Genomic DNA, 22,673 nt, shown 5'->3' with positions numbered 1-22,673 from the left:
ACCGTGTTATTCATTTAGCTTCTACCTACTATTGCATTCGGCCACTTCTGCTGACAGTGGAACAATCACAACTCTGCCACTGCTGAATGCCACAAGATCCCAGCTAGTTCAGCCATTTCAAAATCAGTTAGGGGAAATATGGGGATTTCTGGACTTTTTCCATCTCCTCTGCTCTGTGCTTTATGCATTTTCCCAATTCGCCAGAAACTTGTGAGAGCAAACCTTGCCACAGCAGGACACGATGGTCACAATGCTGCAGCCACCAGTCTCTTTGGACTTTGCTGTGGCAATGACGACAGATCTCAATTCTTCCTGTTTGCTTCTAACACCTAGGAGGTGACAGTTGATCACTCCTTTTTGCCTGCTCTGATCTGGCTGAGCAAGTACATCTAATACTGTAGCTAAATATAATACTGAAGCTGAGCCTGAATTAAGCTGTGACTTGAAGCAAGACCTCCAGAGGTCCCTTCCAGCCCAAATTAGGATTGAACTCACATATGTACATCACCTCCCAGTGTAATAATCCAGGCCAGGCTTTGTATGTCTCTGTATGTATCTCTCTACACAAAACCTCTTGAGCAGCTCCACAGGTACCATACCAGGGGACAGACCAGGCTGTTCTGGTGATGGTGACAAACAGGAAGTGTCTTTCAGTATTGCCAAGGAAGAACTGTAGCACCCAACTTCCCAGCACCAGAACTCTCTCTGGCACCTCCAATTTCAGCTTTCCAGCAATATGGAACTCAGGCACTTATCTAGCGGTAAAGAAATCATATCAAACTGTGCATGATGCAGGGCAAGCAATGCTTTAGCTCATGTAACAGTGCTTAATTTATGGATCTCTCCTGCTTCTCAGAGGACCAAGCATACAGAGCATTTACAGATGTTAACAGTTCCTTTTTTTCAGAATCTGCATGACGATGTTTGTCTTTACTGTCAGCATAGCCCTACTGTCATGACAGAGTAAAAAATCATAATAGAAAGTGTTTTATTTCTGCCACAGCTTTCTAAGCTCTATTCAGGTATTACAACCCCAAGCTCACAAACAAGAAACTGCAAGAAGAATTTTGTCTGAATTTACTCAGCAAACATGCAGCTGCCTGATGCCAAGATGGCCCAGGTGGGCTGGATCAAGGAGCCATCCAGCCCAGCCTGCCATTCATGAGAGACCATCAGCAACTGCTTAGGAGCAGAAGGACCATTCCCAGTCTGTGCTGCAGACCAGCAGTAAGAGCACTTTCATGGCTGAAGACTGCATCTGACACACAGGATTGAAAAGCCACCAAAAGACCCATCCCTCAGTGGATTTGTCCAGGATCTTTTTTAACTTCTTCACGATTTCCAGAAATACTAAATGCATTTGGTCTGCAGGTTTTTAGCTGCTTAGGTAGCAACTGAAAAGCAAACATGGGGCAAAACCAGTCTGGCAAAGCCCATTGCTTTCCTCAGTTCTGGTTCCAGCTGAGAATTGAGACCGGGTTTGATAGCCAGATGGGCGAGCTTGAAGTCTAGGCTGCTGCCTGGTGATTGCCATCTGGCCATCATCCTAGGAGTCAGACAAGCAATATTTTGAGCAGGAATATTCTGTTTATACACCAGTCTCCCCATTAATTAGAAACACATAGTGAGAAGAGAGAAGGCCATGAGGCCGCCTTTAGAGAGAATCAACTAAAAAAGCACCATTAACAGATAGGTGAGGCTGGAGAGGCAAGGCTGGCTTAGGAGAGTTTTAGCCTTCTGATCTCTTTTGTGCTCCTCTCCTTGGTGCCCTCCACATTGTCAACAACAGCAGAACAAGGGCAGCAGCAGGGTTCTCAGACACACTGCAGTCCTCTGCTTCATTCAAAAAAAGATGGTACAAACTGACAGAAAAGCAGCAAACTGGAAGTGATGTCTTCCCCCATCCATTCTCACTCCTTCCTGCCTCCAACTAAAATACATAGACATCTGCCCAAATAAGCACTGTGCTAGTAAATGCAGGCGAGCTGGTAAGCCTCTTGTCGGCTGATTCATTCACAAAACCTGCTTCTGATAATATTTTTGTTCATTTTTCTCACTTTCCAATGCTAACAAGTATCAGCCCAAAGAAAACCACTGATGGGAGTGGAGTGTGCAAGTCAATGTGCGTGAACACACCCAGGGACAGGAGAGATTGGTCTTGGCTCCCCAGGCACCATCACAGGAGCAAGACTGGATCAGCAGCCAGGAAGGCCTAGCTGCTATTGACTCTAAGCTCTCTTCTCTAAGGCCAAGTCAGCCACAGTGAGCCATGCCTTTGACCCTGCTGCCAAGCTGGACTGGTCCAGCTGGGGCTGATGGCAGAACCCCATCACAGCTTTTCCCTCTCCCAAATCTGGTGCTGCTCTTAAGAGAAGCTATCCTGACTTGGAGCTTCCAGAGGTGGCTTCATCACAGGGGAAGGGAGATGAGACAAAAGGGTTTGGCCCCATGTGCAGAGCACCAGCATTTCTTTCAGGACAAGCTGCATGCACAGGAGAAGGCTGAGCACCAGGTGTGATGGACGGCATTTGAAAGAGCAAAAGGGCTGGGGAGCAACAAGAGGAGTGGAGAGATAAAGATCTGAGGTCACAACAGCACAGAGCATGACACAAGCCAAATAACCCCTCTTATAGCAAGATAATGCATTCTAATGCTGCCCAAAAGCTGCAAGTCATGCTTGTTTATTACAAACCATGAACTAATGAAGCCACCTACCACCCCTACTAGCATGGGATGGGCAGGTATGTAATAGTCTCAAGACACAGAGCCCTAATCTGTCTGTCATCCTGACCAATGCCTTTTTACTGACCAATTTCAATTCACACTAAATATATCTGTAAGGGAGTGGCGCCAAACTCCAAAACAATTGTTTTATAGTTCTTTCTTACGGCATGTGGAAAACATCTCCTTGTTATTTCGGATCAAAAGGTAGAAAGCTTTGTGCAGGGTGGGACAAGTGGGGCAGGAATCTAAGCAGATAGCTGAAGTTCTCCTGAATGCTGATGTAGAGTCCATGAAACACCTCTCTACTTGCCAAGAAAATGATTTCTTTATGGCCTTTTTCAAGGAAAATTCCCATTTGCTTCAGTGGGGCGAGGACTTGGCTTAGGAAAAAGCCTGTTCTAATGGCCATCAGTTAACATCTGTAGGGAGCTGCACCGTCTCGCCAACATTCTCAAAAGCAACTACCAATTTCCAGTGCTAAAATTTTCGGGAATCTGGTTTGAGACCTCTAGGCACCTTTGCCGAGACAGCTGAGAAACAGAGGGGCTGAAAAACAACCTGTCACTTCCAGAGCTACAAGAAAAAATGTACCACACAAAAAAAGGCAGCTGCCTCAGGTTAAAAATATATTTTTATCCCTTTGAAGAGCCCTGAAGCGTATCTGGGCAGCAGAACAGGATGGAGCCAGTAGCACTCACTTAGCACAGGAGAGCCAGGCTCTATCACGGGGAGCACACACCATGCCAAGGACTGCAGCCGCCCTTGCCAGTGCCGCTCCTGCTCTCTCTGCACTTGCTTTCCTTCATCAACAGCTTGCCCAGAGGGTTTCACGTGCATTCGCTTATCTGCCCAGGGTGTTTGCACAGTGTTTAAATGCTGATTAAGGTCCCAGACCCACAGAAAGTTTCACCGAAGTAGCCTTCAACACCCTGCCTGAAACCCCACTATCTGGGGGTCCCGGCTGTGTCCTGGGCTGGGCAGGGCTTACATCTCCCTCCTGCAGCAATCACAGCCTCCATTGGCCAGCACTTTCCTTCTGCAGGTGTCTAAGAGCTTTGCAGTTCATTGATTACCCTGAAGACAGAAAAGTGTTCATCCTGAATTGCACACGGTTAAAGAAAACCAAAAAAAAGGCACAAAAATATTTGAGAGTGCTGCCCAAAGCCATGCATGGAATATATGGGCAAATCCAGAAGCTCAAGTCCTGGCCTGGCACTGCACCATGTACAGGAGTGAGCACACTTGGGGTTGCAGGAATGCAGCATCCATGAAGACATTTTTCACCCTGAGCAGTGTCATCTGTCTTATCTAGGTTTGGTGGGTGTTTTTGCATGTTTTAGCTTTTTGTGACTGCAAGTTCTATTATTTCAAGATAATTTAAATGTCTTATTGCTTGCCACGTTTTATTTTGAAGAGCAGAGCTGCCTGTCCCATGCTGCCAAGAAGCCAGTGCTTGTCCTGTGCAGCCTGAGAGCAGACAGAGTCTTTAAGCCTGACCTTTCATATGCACAACAGCCCCACTGGAAGAATTACTTGTAGGAAGGTAGGTAAGGAGCAGACAAACCCCAACCATAGCCCCGGTGACCCCTGCCTCATCAATCTGCAAAGTACTTCAAGAAGAGCCCTAGGCAAAGGTGCAACAGCTCTGGTGTTATGACTTGGAACTCAGAAACCTCAGAAAAACTTTGCCAACAAGGATTATACTGGCATTGCAATTTCTTCACAGCAGGAGCTGCCAAGAACAAAGCCCGCCCCTACACCCAGGACCTCTGGCCCCCACCCTACCCCCAAAAAGGACCCAGGGTTTGCTAAATAGCACTGCCAACCTGTAAAGCACTGAGCCGTGGCACAGCATCCATCCACACTCAGCTGGCAGCGGAGGGAAAATGTGGGAGCACTGGTACATGGTCTGGCCCCATCATCATCAAGCCAGTCTGAAAGCAGCTGTCCAGAGGCAGATGAAACCAAAGCACCCACTCAAGTTTCACTCTTCACTTTGCACAAAAGTGCATCTGGAAATGCCACAGAGAGAGCATAAGCAATGGGCTGGGTAGGAGAGGGAGCAATGGGAGAAGGGCACACATCAGAGAAGTAGCATCACCTGCCCTGGAACAGCATCTCTCACAGAGGTCAACCATGGATGCTCAGGGGAGGGGCAGAAAAGAGGACAATTACAGAGCAATTCTTCCACTGCTCTCCTCCTGGCCATTGGCAGTTCAGAAACCAAAGCTATTTCATCTAGACTAGGTTTAACAGCCATTGACAGACCTAAGAGGGAAAAGCTGTGCATGACCCCTTCTGGATTCAAGTACAGGGACACCCCCATATTGCTTGTTGTCCCCTCTCCTCTGTCAGCAGCCTGTTCTGCTTAGCCTCATCCAGTTCTGCACAGGGAACGTGTCATGTTTAAGCTGTTGATTTGGTTTAAAAGGACTTACAAGTCCAGAGGTGTCTGTGCCACCCAGCTTTTGCAAGGACCAGCCTGAAGATCAGTCATCCCAATCTCTCAGAAACACAACCTACCATCATGGGACACCGATCACTTCAGAGCATCTCTCCATCTGCTGAAGAGCTCCCCAGGACTCTCTGCCTGCCTGCACTCCCAGGGTTATTTCATCACACTAACTTGCTCAGTACCAGTGAGGAATTGCACACCACAGCCAGAAAATTCCCACATTAGTCTCCAAGAGCTTGCTTTACCTCTGTGATAAGCTGTCCACAAAGCACTCTCAGATCTTCTGGGGCCAAAAGCCCTAAGGGCTGCGCAAACACCTAAACACCTTCACCTTTTTTTTTTTTTTTTTGCCATGAGATCTTTTCAGCCCATCTCTACTAGCAGGGAAGGCAGGACTGGGGAGGGAACAGGGAACGGCATGTTCTGGCCAGGGGTTGCTTAGCAAGCTCCTCTCCCTACCCTGAGCAGCTGGCACTGAGGGGTGATCCAAGGGGCACCCAGTGCTTTCCTTTGACTCTGGCATCCTACAGGAAATGCTTTATGCTCCTCCAAAATGCTAGGGACACTGACTCCAGGCAGCAGAGCTTTCAGCAGCTTGCTTTGCTCTCTTTTCTCTGCCTATTCCTGGTGGCTGGAGAGCTCAACTTTCCCTCCTCCATCCACCTAGGTCCAGAGCCAGAGGAAAACCTCTTACCACTGCACAGTGTCCCGCAGCACACCTGTGCACCTCTGCACACAAAGACCTCCAGGACGAAGGGGGAAGCAATGCTGACATGAAGCTGACGTCAGATGAGGATAGAAGAGGGACCAAGATGTCCCTTCCCTCAGGCTTTACTTCAAACAGCCTTTTTTTTCTTTTTTTTTAACCATGTTTGTAGACTGGTTTCCCAAGGATACGGGACTTGTGCAATTACACAGCCTCTGTGTATTCTGCATGTGTGTATGTTTGTATGACTGCCTGTCTCCCTATTAGCTTTCCTCCCCCTCCACCTCTCAATATATCTACAAACACGTCAGCAAATGCCAACTGCATCTCAAACAGGAACACAATTCACAAAAATAGTAAGTTTCCACCATTTCATGGAAACGTGCAACCAGGCTGAAGGGAGACAAACCAGCAGGGTTGGTTTTGTTAGATTTCTTTCCAAATTATTTGACTGAAGGGCCGTGTAGCATATTATCAGTCCACTCTGTGCAGACGCAGCAAAGCACAAACCACCGCTGGGGAAGGTCTGCTCCAGCCCTCCTCCGGCCAGCAGTGAGCCTGCACGTATTATTTGCAATATCCTGCTCTCTCCTGCACCAGCTGTTCACTGTGTGCCAAGAATGGTGAGAATGCTGTTCAGGACCCTCAAAAATGCAGGAGAATGCTTCAAGTCCCTTCATTTACCAAGCTTCCACTTACAATCCTGCTTTTCTTTTGCAACTTCTCCTAAGCATGGAGCTACTGTGCATCCCAGTGCACACCTACAGCAGAGACACTCTGGACTTAGCTAAAAGCTGAGGCTGAGGAGCCAGAGGGTCTCATCTCATGGCTGATGACAGTTTTTTTGTGCAGGTACTTAACCTCAACACGTGTGAAGGCAGCATGCTCAGGGGAAAGACCTTTAACGCGTTTGGAAGGTTTTGCTGAGTGAGGCTCTCCAAGTTCCCTGCCACCATAAAAGCATTCCCCCTTGTTAGTGAACCGTATCTCAGCCTTTTCAACACAGTTCTACAATTAGCCCTCTGCAAAGCTCCAACCTTCCCAGCAGAACCAAATGAATTAACTTGAAAACACTTCCCAGCTTAAATTAATTGCACTGCAGCTTCCCAATTTGACATTGACCCTGTCTGTAAAATCCCCAGAGTAGTTACTATTTAGTCATTAGGGGCTTCTGCCTGAATGAAAGAAGCCATTAATCCTAGCAGACCAAATCTCTGCTCTCCTTCCCCGCTCACTCACATGCATCTGTGTGGTCTTCAGGCACCCAAAAAAGCCTGAACCAATTCCTAGTATAAGATCAGCACCTAAATCCTTGGTTCCTATGAACTTCCAGATTAAAAGTGAACCACAAAATCACCTTATTCATTTCCTATAGGTTTAACTGTTGTGTTTGAATTACGTGTCTTTCCACAATGGAAACATGGGCTCATCTCTAACCCCAAGTCCAAATTTGTCAGGGGTTTTGCATCCCACAGTCCAGAGTATGCAAGCACCGGAGAGTTTTCCTTACCACAGCCTCCATGAGGGTGCCTTCATGTTCATTACTATCTAGATGATCTCTGTTTGGCATTGGGCTGCTGTACCTCTCTTTCCTGCAGGAGAGCCAGATGGTGCCAAAATGACAGGAGCTGTAAATCTCAACAAGGCTGATTCCCAGGTATACACTCTGCAGCCTGCCAGGAAGGACTGATGAAGGACTTATGATCTGACGAACACAATCACAAACAAGAAACTCTTCAAAATCATACTAAATTTTTCTGCTTCCATCACATATTTTGGAAAAAATTATAGCATACACAACCTTTTTCAGACTATTCTCCTATTTTTAAATTATTACCTTTATAGGTGCAGGCAGCAACAAGCAAACACCATGATAGCTGGAGACAGACTGCCAAAGATCAGTTTGAACCTGCAAGAGATGGACTACTAGAGGAAGTACTCACATCTGTCCATGTCTCTTGGATAGGGTGCTTTAGCCAAATACAAGACGTCTTGCTTCAAGGAGAGGTGGCTGAAGGAAATTTTGTGGGTTCTTTCATATAAGAAGCTAAGGGAGATAGTCTCTAAAAATGCCCTCTGCCTGTTCCGGCTCCTCAAGGATAGACAAAAGCTCACCAAAAAGATGTCCTCTGGCTCTGGAAGCCCAACTGCAATTCACTGATTTATGAGTAACCATTTGGTGCCTGTTCCCAACCCCATCAGGATCAGTGGCTGGTGAGGAAGTGGCTCTGGACCCAGCATGAGCAGAGGAGCCTGTGGCAGAGTACTGCACCATCTGGGAAGGCTGTGTGCAGCACAGCCAGAAGTCTGACCTTGGACCCTCAAGAAAGGTGGAAAATTCCTCAAAACTAGGAATAAAATCCCCCAATCAAACAAAAAACAACCCACAAATAAAGCAAAAAAACACTTAAACAAAAAGGTGCTTCATCCTGCCTGTGAGAGCCATCTCTCACCTATCTCTGGTATTGCTCTACTCCCTTCTCAGCCGCATTGGCTTCTCCAGTTATTATGCATACAAATGGAATGAACTTCAGTCATTTCTATTACTAGCTTTTAAATAACATCTCACTTTTCCAAAGTCAATTTTCCAGACAGCAGCTGAGGCCAGGGCTCCCCTCACCACCCACCCAAATCTCATTGCACATTTCCTAAAAGTCTGCCTTTTTCAAAACACACTATTATTACAGTAATTTCTTCCTAACTTCTCAGAAACTCTGCCAGAGCCCTACAGCCAACACCATCAGTCTCACTTTAAGGTCTGCTGGACCCACTGTCCCCATGCAGCCCCTGAGCTGTGCACCAGCCCTTAAAGCCAACCCTGTTTGCTTTCCCCCAGAAACCCGCCTGTTCCCCAGGCACAAAGCACAGGTGCCTCCAAATAAAACCAGAGCACTGAACTGTAGGTAGAAGAGGGAGTATCTGCTGCAATTTAGTTGAGCCTGCCCACGAGCATCTCCCAGCTGCCTCCAGCACTCACACTCATTATCTTCCCTCCTCATGAGGGCTATTACTTAGTTGCTATATCCCACATTTAAGCCACAAGTTGAGCTGTTCCCAGATTGTGTTTTTTTCTCATTTGACATCCAAGCTAAGCAACACCACAATTGTTTCAGGTTATGTCAAAACACTTTGGCCATCTGTTCTTGGGGCAGTATTTCACTCAGTTTTGCAGTCACTTTGCTCAGTTTCTTTAACCCTTGTTTTACCCTTCTCCCAGCTAGAGGCAGAGCTGAATTTGAACCCTTGTGTTCAAGTACTCCATGAGAAGGGACTGAACCAGGTCTTGCATGAGTATTTGCTACGCACATTTACTATTTATCTTAGTATGTGCATTTACCGAAACAAGGCAACTGCCACTCTCTAAGGATAAAGTCTTCACTGATACAGCATTACTACTGAAATAACCAGGAGCTTTGACAAAATTAAGACTTTTCAGATTCATCCCACTGCTGACCAGCACATGCACACGTGCAGGAACACAATGAAACGTTCAAACTCATGGACACTCTACCAGAAGGCAGCAGTTTGATCAGTTTGTGGCATACAAGGGCCATGCACAGTCAAGTAATGCAAGGCACCTTTACGGTTCCTCAGTGACGTCCAACCTCCAGAGCCTACAGCATGGCCACATCCATGCCACCTGGCCTTCGGAAGGGGAAGGTTCCTCCCCACAGGTATGAGGAAAGCAGTGCCACACAGCCTGCCCCTTCACTCTGATGATATTGCTTTAGTCTCTTGCCTTTTTTCTGTAAAGGGCTAGATCTCACTTTGTTTGAAAAAGACTCTCTATTTTGGGCCACCCATGAAGCTGCCCAAATTCAAACCTCGGGAGTTTGTAGATTCCTGCTGAGCAAAAGGCAGGAAGAGAGAGTCATAAAACTGTGGTAGAGGAAGGAAGAAAAGACGGGGAACATCACTAGCTGCATTCCCAAGAAGGATGGAGGCATTGCAAAGCTTAAGAAACAAACCACCTCAGAACACAGTGACTGAGACAAACGTGATAACCCAGCTGAATCACTGTAACAGAAGCTGGGATGCACATCAGTCATCTTTCCATTTAAACAGCTCCAGAAAGCATTTTGTGTACAGCCTGCCAGCACACTCAGTACTAAGCACCCTGGTGTCTTTGCTTTACACCTGATCTATACAGAACCCCTTTCTTGGCCAGACAATTTGGATACTACTTAAAGCCTTGGAAGAGATCCAGGCATGTGGCAAAGAGCACTTGAAAAGTGGGATCTGATGATACAGTGGGTGTGATGGCCCCCAATTTAGAGAAAACCACCCCCGCCTTTGTAAACAATCCAAACAGTGAAACACTAAGCTTCTGCAAGGAAGTGCAGGGAATCCCCCAGCCTCAAGGAGGACTGAGGCTCCCACGGAACTCACCCCAAAATGCCAAACACCATAAGCTGGCTTGCGGCATATGGATGTTTACATCCCAACTCCAAACCAGTCCTGAACATAATGCACACCTGACATGGATCAGCCTCCCCAGCCACAGCCCAGACAGATGCTCTGCAGCAAGAACGGCTCACGCTGTGCTCTGCTCATGTTGTACAGCATGCAACAGGTTTTACCTGGCCTTTATCTATGGTACTTTGGAACCCCCAAATTTTCAAAGCAAAATGCAACAGTCATTTAAGGCCATGTAAGTCCCCAAGCACAGGCTCTGGGGAAGGAGCTCACCAAGGGGGCACTAAGGTGGGAGGTTGTCAGTAGGCAGATTGCCCAGAGTGCTGTAACTTGCTCTGCTCTCAGACAGATCATCACAACTGGAAAGCACTGTGACCACAGCCATCCCAGAGGAAAGGGGGCAGGAGCCAAGGAGACAGTGGGGAACAGTCCCCAGCAGCTACATAACCCTTTCATCAGTCCCCAGAACCAAAGCACTGCTGCACTATTCCCCATCAGGAAGCAATGGGCACCAACCTCCACCACACTTGGTCCATAAAGCTACACTTATTAGAGCCACTGTTGCCACATCTGTTAGTGTTTTAAAGCACATACATCTGGCTTAATTGAGCACTTGACTTTATTGCTGCTTTATCTCCATTTTCTGAACAGGCCTTGGGGAGAGGGTTTTGTGTGGCTAAAGTTTGCTTCTTTCTTCATTCTTTCTTTTTAAATTTTTTCCCCACTAAATTCCCACCTGAAGCAGGAACAAAAGCTACTGTGACAGCTGCTCACAATCTCTGGGGCTGCTTTTAGGAAAGTCTCCTCTAGACAATAAACCCCATGCTAAATATTCTGGCTTATGTGCTTCAAAGCTGCAGACTTAAACCCCACCAATCCTCCCTTCCCATTCTGTTTTCCCAGAAAAAAAACAGAATTAGTGGCAGAAGGTAGTACGGTACATGCCAGGAAGAAAGAAAAAGGATCTTGCTGCCCCTGCTGTCTCTGAAACTTTGCCTCTGCCAAGTTACAACAAACAGGAAAAGCAGAATCAAAACACAGCCCCCCTGTACCCCTCCAACCACCCAGTGCAGGCTGTGCTGGTGCCAGCTACCGCTCACAAACAATCACTCTGCGAGATTCCTCTGGCACATCCTTCCAGGTGGCCTGAACAACAGAAAAGCCCAGCTCAGGAAGCCTGCATTTGATGCGCTTGAATCCCTTCCAGAAAGTACAAGGGTCCTTCATGCCCCCAGACTGAGGAGAGGTTACCTGAAATGCCCTTTGCCAGCTCCTATATGCCTGTTTCCCTGTGAAACCAGAAGCCAGGCACACAGTAGCTGGGAACATAGAGGAGCACTGCCTGTAAAGTTACCTGTTTTCCCACTGGGCTACCCCAAGTATTTCGCAGTCACTGGGAAAATGGGAGAACAGTTTTGGTGCCTCCTGGGGCAAGGAGTTTGGGCACTTCCGCTGGCCTGTGGCATCCTCACAGGGGCCCATGTAAAGCATCCTTCCACAGCTTTCAGGCCATGATATGGGATGGGCACCATCCCAGACTAATTCTCTCCCTGCAAACTGAGGCCGAGACTGCTTAGCTGGCCGCCTGTCATGGGGCACCAAACGCACACAAATACATTATGCTGCTTAATACTAACACAGAATGCAACCCACACAAGCAGCCTGGGAGCTCTGTATCTGCTAAAAGCAGAATAACCTGCGGAAATCAGGACTACTGCAGCTTCAAGGTAAGTGGCTGAAGTGATGCTTCATCACACCACCACACATCACGGCTGTGATGCAGCAATCCCCACAATCTGCTTCAGGCACCCAGAAGGAACCTCCTCGGTTACACCACCTCTTGCTTTTTGTGCCCAGCAGATACACTCCCCACCCCCACCAGTCATCTCCCAAATGTCCTGCCCTGACCTCAGCTCCTTGTTCTCCTGCCTGCCACGTATAAGAGAATGCTCTTCAGCCAGTGTCACACCTTGTGAACTCTGTGGCTTTCAACCTTTCCAAAGGAAGCAGGCATCAATGTCCTGCCTGACCCCCTCCTATGAGAATAAGATATTCAAAGCACTGTCAGCTCTCCCAGTGCTGTGTTCCAGTTTGATTTCATGCTGCAGTGCTGAGTCCAGCCATCCTTTATCCCTGCTGCCTGGTATCTTTTCTCCAATGTCTAAACACAAAAGCCACCCTTGAAGCGAGCAAAAAGCAAGGCGTACTAGCAGCAGCTGAATGAGCTCCCCTGCTCCTTCCTGTTCCAGTCCAACAAGACTTCAAACCTAGGAAAAGAAATATCTGAATAGTGAAGTGAAAGCAAGTCAAAATGTAATTAAACTCTGCACTTCCTATCCCAAACTGACAATGGATGTTCCTGTGCATTTGATAATTACTCAGGCACTCTTGTTTCACTAGAGAGGAAAACAGACCTGTCTTAAACAAGACAAACTTCTGGATTCCTTGGGAGGAAGGCAGTGAGCAAATTAGCTTTACAGTTGAACCCAGCTGGACTCTACCTGTGGGAACACCAGCTCAAATTACCCTCCAAAGGACACCCCATCTTCTACAGTTAGGGAAGGCAGAGAATTTAGGTACTGCTGTACAACCCACACTGACAACCCCTTCAACCACAACAGAGAGAGGGGACAGCAGATCAGCAGATGGCTTCTGCAGCATTGCTTCCCAGGGAAATGGAGCAGTCAGGGAATGAGCTGCTCCCCTGTGACCAGTAGCTGACATCAAGAGGACTGTAATGACTGATCATCTCCTCTGCTTCGGGAAACCAGTGACATAGGGACTTTCCAAGCCAGAGGCTGCACATGGCTCATCACATTTCTTAGCCAGCCAAACATCAATCAATTTCTATGCTTCCTTTAAGATACCAATTATATATCAAGGCCATTTCCAACTTCTTACAGGAGCGACCTTCATAGTTCAGCTCTGTGCCCTGCTTGATCTTTTCATGGAATGCCAAATGAAACTGAAAAATAGTGATCTTCTTGTTCCTGTTTCATAGCTTTCCCTCAGCCCACAGGAACAAGTCAGCAAAAAGACCTAAAAACCACAGTGCCAGCCTTTATACTCTGTTGAGACAGGCTTTGAAGACCCCTTAGCCAAGGGGTGACCTTCAGAATGCGAAGTGCACCTGCTGTGTGTCATGCATGCCTCCAAAATCAACCACAGCCCTGGTGAGGGGCTAGGAGCCAGGACACCTCTTCTTTAAAAAGAAAGAAAAATGCCCAGCCTTTTTGCAACTACAGAAGGCCTTGGAATGAGCTAAGGGCACAGGAACAGAGCCAAAGCACATGGAAAACAGCAGCAGCAGTTCTTACTGCTGCCTAAGTGGAGAGCTGGGACACCACCCTAGAGGAAGGAACTCACTGCAAGCTCCTGATGACCTGCACAGAGTGCCCTGACACAGAGACCCCTCCAGTGCCACCCCCAGTGCTGCCCCAATGGCCCCCGCCCATCTCCAGCCCATCAGCACTCACTCTTGTCACACAGTGAAACATGTTGGCTGAAGACCAATGAAAGCACCTTCTAATGGGATTTTTCAGGTTTCAAGGATATCAGTGTCTGGCACAGGCTGAAGTAATTAAGACAACTTCCAAGAGACAATCTGGCATTGATTAACCAGCTATTTACCACTGAACATTACAAGTTCCCACTCAAACTCTGCACCAGAACACTTGCTATTTTCTAATTGTTTTCTCACTTGCCCTATTCCAGTGTCTCACAAAGCCCAGCTGTGGCCTCTCACACCCCTCCCTCATGCTTTGCCTTGCTAAACAAACCATGATGGTGTCAGCCAGTCTAAAGCTGAAAGGCTTCCTCAGGGTTAAAGGGAAAAGCAAGTTGCTCTTGGCAAACAGATAAAGCCAGTTTTCACTGAACAGGTCTCAAGATGGACAGCCACAGCCACATGTGCTTGCAATCATATTTACATTCGAGTCTTCCTACTGAATACCAGTAGGAAGAATACCAGAGTAAGAAAAGCCCTGGATTGATCTCATTTCTACCAGCTTCATTTGGCTGATCCCCACACAGCCACAGATCTCTTCATCATAAAGTTCCTCCAGACCAAAGACATCCCTAATGCCACAAGAGCTGAGTTAACACCTCATTTCACTATTCCCTCCTACATCACATAGAAAGCGTGCCTGGAGGAACAGCAAACAGGTAATGCAGGAGGGAAGGGTTTGTAGTGAGCAGGGAAGAGTTACTGGTGGCATTTAACAACTCATAGGAGGGGTAATGCGAATTTTGCATTCAGACAAGATTTGTTACAGGACCAGAGAAGGTAGAATGGGCATGTCCAGTTTCAGGGAACTTTCACACTCTTTCCATGTGTAATACCACCAGCTGCTATGTCATCCCTTCTTTGGAAAGGAATTAGGAAGGCCTTCCATTACCAGTGAGCTCCAGAGGAACAAAATACATCCAGCCTCTGCAGTATGTGAGTCCTTCCCTGCAAAGCTGCATCATCTCTGCTTCTAGTGCCTGCACAGCCGCATGGAAGGTACATGGAAAGGCAAGAAATCAGCAGGACAGGACTTTGCCTCTTTTGAGGTCTGCAGAATACTATGTAAACTGACGGGGCAACATAAATATTTATTATTAAGGAGGTGTAAGAGAAGAGGAGAATGGAAACTGCTTATCAATAATGAAAAGCAAAAGTGAATAAAACCTGTGGAGATAATTCCACACAAGCTTTCTTGTTCCTAAAATATATAATGGAGCACCACAGAAGAAAGTGGGACAGATTGGTCAGATCAGATACTAGAAAGGAAAAGGGCAACCAGGAAAAATTTGACAACACCTAGAGTTAAATCTAGGAAGACCAGAAGAACTCTTATAAATATGCAGCTTTTACTGAGATGAAAATTACTGGATTAGAGAAACATGGACAATCCAAATAACTGGTCACTGGTATAGTTTACAAAAGGGTTGTGATAGTGTTTCATGTTATAAGTGATTTCAAAGTCAAGACCAAATGTTTCTTGTAGTGTTCTAATCAAAACAGTAGTTTACATAGCAAAAATATGTGGTCTGAACTGGACCAGGAAGCAGGCTTGAGAATGGGACACTGTCCTTCTGGCTGTGAAAAATTAATCTGGGAGCATCAGAGATCGATGCCCTGAGAGATGACAGGACACTGTGTGGAATGATCCCTAAACCAAGAACCTCCACCAAAGAAAAGGGCAGTGCTCAGATCACACCTACTGCAGTGGAGCTGGGATGGAGGTCTCCAGAGGATTATTCCTTACAAAGTGGCCTCAATCAGTTGCCACAATTCACAAAGTCAGCCTGAATCCTTAAATTAGACACAAAATGGAGAAGCACCCATACAATGAAACAGCCCCAGAGACAAAGGAACAAACTCTTAATACAGCATCAGCTGGTGGAAAATATGAGAAGTCATCAGAGAAGTCATCCAGAAAAATTAACTTGGAAAATGGCAGAAGGCTGATGAATACTTTGCATCAAAACAGCCATCAGCCTCCCCAGGATGTTCCCAGAATGAAACTGTACAACGAGCCCTAAATAGTCTGGAGTGCATCTTGCTCCTTTGCCCCAAAGGCAGCATGGCCATGCTGGGGGAGCTTGGAAGTGGAGAAAAGCATATGCTTAAAATCTAACCCTCACTGAGTCACAGGAATAAATCAGTCTAGAAAGGCCCACTGTAAGCGGGGGAAGAGCCTTTTGGAGGCCTTAAAGGCATGTGACACTTCTCAGTTTCTCCCCTACCAGCTTTTGTTTCATTTGCAATTAAAGTATCAGAGCTGCCAGCTATCCTTTTCCCTGTTTCTGTCAGGGCTGTTCGCCTCAGACGACATACCTGATACCTCCTCCTGAGCAACCGATTCTCTATCTCTGTTCCCAACTTTACCACATTATCTGGTCATTGGCATTGAATAAAGCCTTCCCCTGCTTACCCGTTGCAGCTCTCTGATCACTTGCTCCATTTCCCAAATCCCATTTCATTTAAAGTGTAAGGTCACAAAGTACAATATCCTCATTTCAGCTCCCCCCAAAGCTGGACTAGTTTGGCTTGGCTGCAGAGTAAACTCTAAAGCCTAAAGAAAACAAACACATAGGACACTTCTGCTACTCTGAAAGGCTGAGCAATAAAATCTCAGTAAATAAATAAATAGATGGAAACCCGCTTTGGGTCAGAGAATGTCATGCCACTTGCGTTGCTACAATTTCAAATAAAATCAATTTAAAAAAGCAGATAGACCAGGGATCCTCACCTAAAAACCAGTATTAACAACAACAGCAAAACAATCTCTCCATTCCCTTTGAAAATTCAGTACAGTAAAACATCTTGTGAAACAGGAATACTGTTTCAGCCTCAATCCAGCTGTACTGTGAATGAAACCCCAAACTCTTCTGAGCACAATTCTATTTTGAATTTGGTCTTGATCATCATTTGGTCACACTGACCTTTAACAATCACTCTCCCATGACAAAACCTGCCTTCTGCCAAGCTGAAGGAGCATTACCATGGCAGGGTAAGCATTACGTCCTGTGTGTTGACAAAACCTGCTGGGTTCATAAAGAAAACTAAAACATTTTAGAAAATTCTTCTTTTAAGGAAAAAACTCCTCCCTGAGATTAGTGCAAGGGCCTCCTGAACCACTGGACATGAGACTTGCCAGGAGCCACATCACAGCAACCTCCTTGGGAGCAGAGAAGTATCTGCCCTGCCCTTGAGGCATCAGATGCCATATTTTCTAGACAGGATATTATTAGGGTGAGTTATGGCATGACATCCTCATGCCAACACTATCTTCTCGCTCACAGTGCTCTTTCCCCTCCCTGTCTTTGTTTTCCTCCTGTAACTCATCACAGCTGCCAAGTCCTCCCCATGGCACAAGCTCCCACTGGAGCTCTTCCCTGCACCTGTGCCTGCCTACATCCATTTTTCAGGCTCATAGCTGCTGCTGAGGGCTTGCCAGCTGCTTTCCAGGGGGCTAACGCTTCCCTCCCCGTGAGACACTTCTCTGTGGATACAGGGTGAGCCTGGGTAGTTTCTTCAAAGCAGGATGGAAGTTCCCTTTCCCCCTGGGATCAATTAACACATGCAGGTTTTAGCTCTCCACTGGCAGATTTCACTAGCAGAAATCCCATTCATCAAAGTCTTCAGTCTGGTCTTCCACTGCCCATCCCAGCACTCTTTTTATTCAGCTTTAATTCACTCCTGACTCTCTCAATCATCCACATCATTTATCCTAGAGAGTTTTTCTGGACTTTCTCTCTTCATTGCAATGAGCCTAACAGTGCAACCACAAGTATTCAACATCTTCACACCTACAGTTTCCACCAGGGGTGGTGCTCCTACCCTCTGACTAATTTCAATCAATTTGATTTTTTGACTTTCAGTTCTTACCCTCAGTTTCCAACATTTCCATGTCCTCATCCCCTCCAACTGTATTTAACAACAAAGCAAAATTTGGTTAATAGTGGATCCATACCTACATCATCTTTGATCTTCCAGTTGGTCTTTGCTGCACAGCAGCTTCAAGTCTGATTTTATTTATGTAGCTGAGAAACCTGTTGCTATTTGTTTTAATTTCTTTTGCCAGACCTAACGCAGCATGACTTCTGGCAATTCTCATTTTATCCCTACCCTTCCTGACCTCTAAGACATTGCTTTTTTTGCCAATTAGTCTTTTTTTCCATTCCTTACAGACTCTGTTTAATCCCAGCTATCCCTTTTAAGGTGGCTATTCACCAGCCTTCAGCAAGGAGCCCTTTCCTGCCCTGTTTTCCTCCTCTGCCTAGGACCCCTGGTCCAGATAGTTTCTGCACCTCTGAATTAGAGGCTCTGTAACCTCTGCATTCTGCATTCACCATTCTCTGCCCAGATGACTTCACCCACCAGGTTTTTTCATTTTTCAAAGTTCGCCCTTTCAAAGACAAGTATCCTAATTCCAGATCTACTTTTGTTTAGGTTTCTATTTAATTTAAAAGGAATCCATTTTATGAGCACTAGGTCTGAGATTCCTCTGTACAATCAGGCCCTCTTAACATCAACACTAGTTACCAAAACAAAACCTAAAATAGCACCTCCATTTGCTGGTGCTCTATTTAATGAAAAAGCCTGGGCTACCACATCCAGGCATATCTATGTTTTACCTTATGAATAAAACATATTTGTTAATATGTATTCCTAGATATTAAGGTACATTCCTAAGTTCCCACAAAAATATTATTTTGGAAATTTTTATCTTTCTAATAACATTACAGCGACATTTATCCACATGATTACTGCCACCCCATAGAATTTCCTTCATTTTCTTAATTTTCCTAATTTTCATTTTTAATTCCACCTTCCCCACAAACGTTGCCTTTCTCATCTCTACACTGCTATAGCTAGGACAGCATCACTACCAGTCCATATAGTCTACATGCCAGGGCTTCTGGTATCACCAATTCTGGGTCCTTGACTTCTGATCACAGCCACCCAGACATTCCTCCTTTCTGAGGATACTATAAAAGAAAACAAAACACACCATCACAGAAAAACACCATCACAAAACCCTGTCAGTGCAGAACATTTAAGTCTGCTAATTGTGGCTTCATCTTTGGTCTGTTTGAGATGGGAGTCAGTAGTGTTGGCTCAACATGAGGGACTGTGAATGGACTTGTCATGGATGTCACAGGGTCTGGCACATTTCTTCATCAAAACCAATGTTGGCCAAAAAAAGGGGAAATGCAAATGAAAGAGGATGAATTAGCCCAAGACAAAAATGGATTCTGGTAGACTAAGAAAGTCTCAGTGCCCATTCTGTTACTGACTGTGGGACCAAAGAGTTTTGTTTTCAGTACTTTCTTTGCTCCTGATCCCACTCCAATTTTTGTGTGCTCTGTTTCACAGTGAGGTCCTTGAAAGCAACTAATGTGGCCCTGGCCATAATCTGCTTAAGGTAATTTATGGTGGTACAATACAGCTGACTTCAGGGAAGTCAATCCTGACACCAGGAAGGTCCATAAACACTCTCAGAGCCAAGTTCATGAACTATGATTCAAGAGAATTGGATTTGAGCCCTCCTACCCTGCTTCTTGATCCTTAAGAGACCTTGAGGAATTAATTGTATCACTATATCCAGCAGTACATATCTCTAAAAAAGGGACCATAAAAATCCCATCCTTGACAGAATGACTGTTAGCATCAAGCTAGCAGATAGAAAAAATCCTTGTAACTATGGCAAGGACAACCACATAGCTAAAATGAATAGATAATTTAGGTGCATGTCCCTTTAGGTGCATGAATAGATAATTTAGGTGCATGTCCCTCAGGTGCATGTCTGACACTGACTATGCTTTTAGTTCCACATAAATAATTCCCCTCTATTTTGTCATGCTATTACCACTGAACATACAGGTAAAAGTAAAAAGGGGCAGGGGATTGGGGGAAAACTTTGATGCCTTTCTCTCTTTAGCCCTGCAAAGGCTGGAGGCATTCAGCAAAATCCAAAAAAAGGATTGTGGTAATTACCTCACCTGCCTTGCTCCAAAAATTGCCTCTTCACTAAAAACCTCATGCACTGCAGCTCTGCAAACTAAGAAAACTCCAGATAATAATCCTGAGCTATGCATTTGATTTGTTTTTTTTTTCCTCACGCTATGCAGATTAAGCAAAACTGACCCTATGCAGAAACCCAGGAGATACAGACAATTGACTCTGAATACTTACCCTAACACACCCCCCACTCTGGACCACACAGCAGGGTGGGTGGGGGAAACACAGACGTTCCCCCACAGCACCAAACACAACTGACCTCACTGTTACCTCCTTACCTGCTGAAAAATTCCTATTCTTGCTTGGCATCAGGCATAGGTGATTACCAAGCCTGGCAGAGGTTGGACACTCCTCAAACTTGGAAATTTAAGCAAAGATTTGGGTGCATCTTTTTTTTTTTTCCTTCCTCCCTCATATAACAAGAATCAGCAATTTGGCAAAAGTGATTTGCATTTTCTCAACCCAATCACTTTTCATATCAAAGAGGTGTACGTGCCAAAATACATGTGAGCCTAGGCATGTAAGAGGCAACAGCAGTCTGCAACTTGCCCTTGAGAAACGTCAAGCAGTAATAAGCTATTCATTCATAGTGCTGCTCCCAGGCAGTGAAGAGCTTCAGAAGGGCCAAGATTTGGTTCTGAAGGAACTGGGACCCTGGGAGCAAAGGTCAGACTCCTAGAAGCGAAAAATTTAGCTCTGCACCTGAGCCACTTGATCAAATGCTATTGTTACAATTTAAAATCAGTGTGTTGACCTGAGGCCCCTCCAGGACAACAGAGTCCCCATATACAATTTGCTCAACAGGCTAATTTAGAGATAATCTTGTCTCCTAAACAATTCTTCATCAAAGAACAACACTCAGGCTCCAAGGGAAAGAATGAACACCCCAAATCCCACTGCTTCATGACTGGATTAGATAATATGGATCTTCAGATCCAGAAGCTGAAGCTGAGCTCCCTCAAATCCATCTGCTCCTGCTGAACATCCTGAAGCCTGGCTGATTCCAAGACTGCAATAAGCGGCCACATGATGAAGTCCTCCAGCCCTGAGCCTTTGCTCTCCATAAATTCACCACAGTTTACAAATTTCTCTGAAATCAACACTGCACCATCACAATGCTTAGCCCTTGTTTGTTCCACAGTGAATAACATAACTCCAGTGTTGGGCAACTTGACTTGCAAAAATCTAGACTGTCTGCTCCTCCCACCCTAAGGAATGCTCTTGCCTGCTCTCCATTGTATGGGCTGGATGGCCATGGGTTTGGAAGTAGGACAAAGCAAAACAAAGGGACAATACAGCAGTTTAAGACAGAAGCCTGGTCTCTCGCGTAGCTATCACCTCAGCTGGTTATAATCTCCTCCACAAAATGAATTAACAAGCGACTGTCTAATGACTGGAAGATAAGTGTGCCTTGCTGAGGCAACACAGCAGGGTAAAGGACCCTTGCCAATAGCAGTGAGAATCTTATTTTGGTGCTTCCATGAATACAGCTGCCATTTAACTATCTCCCAGATCCCAGCAGGCCTTTGGAACGCTGCTGCAATGAAAAGGAAAAATCCTGTCCTCCTCTTCCACCAGTTAATGCCCCCAGATCACCTTAGCTGCTCTGAACCCATTTTCCCTTAATGAGCTAGGCCATCCTGATCCTCAACCCCCACAGCTGTTCACAAGCAGCTATAAGAGATCTCTCAAGCACCCAGAGAAAGCAGCATGAACAGGATCAGCCAGGAAATCCCCAGATGGCCCAAGGGGAGGGAAAAAAGGCTGCATGATGCAACCTTGTACTGAAGTAAACCTGCCCTAACCAGTTCCCATGCAGAGTAGTTTCTTCCCAGGGCAAATGAATTTCTTCCCAAGACAGCTGTTTGTTCATGTGCAGATGTCCAGAGGCATCTGCCTCCTTGCCTCGTCTCCGCCACTTATGCCACATCATCACTTATATTTCATGTTATTTCACTCCTTGCTTTGAGCAACAGCAGCTCTTGTTGCAGGTATGGACACACTTTCCCCTCTTTGTTTCTCCATCTCAGACCAAGCCTTCATTGTATCTTCTGAGAGCAATATTAACTTCTGACAGACCCTGTTCTTCCTTACACTCTGATGGAAAAAAACCCAGTAGTTCAAACCCATTCCACCATCAAAATTCTCGCATGGAACCTCTGGGGACTGCACTTTCTGTGGCAGCTTAATCTGAACTTGAGGGTTGTGTTGTGCTGCATTATCAAGAAACACTTTTAGAAAGGGAACTGGGCTCAGGGAGCTGGGGAAGGAATCAGGAAAGTCTGACAGACATCAACCTGCCATCAGCAAGGGTGTAAGCAACAGCTTTCAGGAGGTTGCAAACAATAGGAAAGGCTTGACAAACCAGAAAGGAACAATTGCATTAAAATGTCAAGATTTTGACCAAAATACTCTGAACTGGGGGAGGATAAGGCCAGCTTTAACATCTCTTCTGCCCAAAATGACAATGGACTGAAGGATTCTCCAAGGAGCAGAACAAGGAGGTTGTCTGTTCAGAGGACTGGCATGGATGAATTCTTTCCATTTGGCTTTCCAACATCAAATTTGTAGTATTTTAAGTTCAAAAATTAAAAGCCTCTCTGCCAATTTTCATTAAATGAGTAACAAATAGTTTGAATGGCTCCAAAGGTTATTATACCAGGCATGAGATGACTGAAACATGGGAAATGTCACCACTTATGTTTAAAAAGACAGACTGAAAAAAATCACCCATAGGACCTGACTCCCACAGTCAGTCTAGAGAGACTGACAAGTGACTACACATTTGCTCACCACAAAATCTTGTCCAGCCTAGCATGGAAATACCCAGAGACACAGCTGGGCTGGAAAACCTACTG

The 22,673-nt window shown here is 45.8% G+C and overlaps 1 protein-coding gene across 2 annotated transcripts in view; it reads right to left on the bottom strand.

Annotated features, from left to right (window-relative positions):
- IGFBP2 (insulin like growth factor binding protein 2) overlaps nt 1-22,673 on the bottom strand; it is a 54,874-nt gene that overhangs the window by 5,679 nt on the left and 26,522 nt on the right. The gene's annotated exons all lie outside the window — the stretch shown is intronic.

Source organism: Haemorhous mexicanus, chromosome 8, assembly GCF_027477595.1.
Source record: "Haemorhous mexicanus isolate bHaeMex1 chromosome 8, bHaeMex1.pri, whole genome shotgun sequence".
In the NCBI taxonomy this organism is placed as follows: Eukaryota; Metazoa; Chordata; class Aves; order Passeriformes; family Fringillidae; genus Haemorhous; species Haemorhous mexicanus.
Note: the sequence above shows the minus strand (reverse complement) of the source record. Positions and strands in the feature narration are given on the sequence as shown.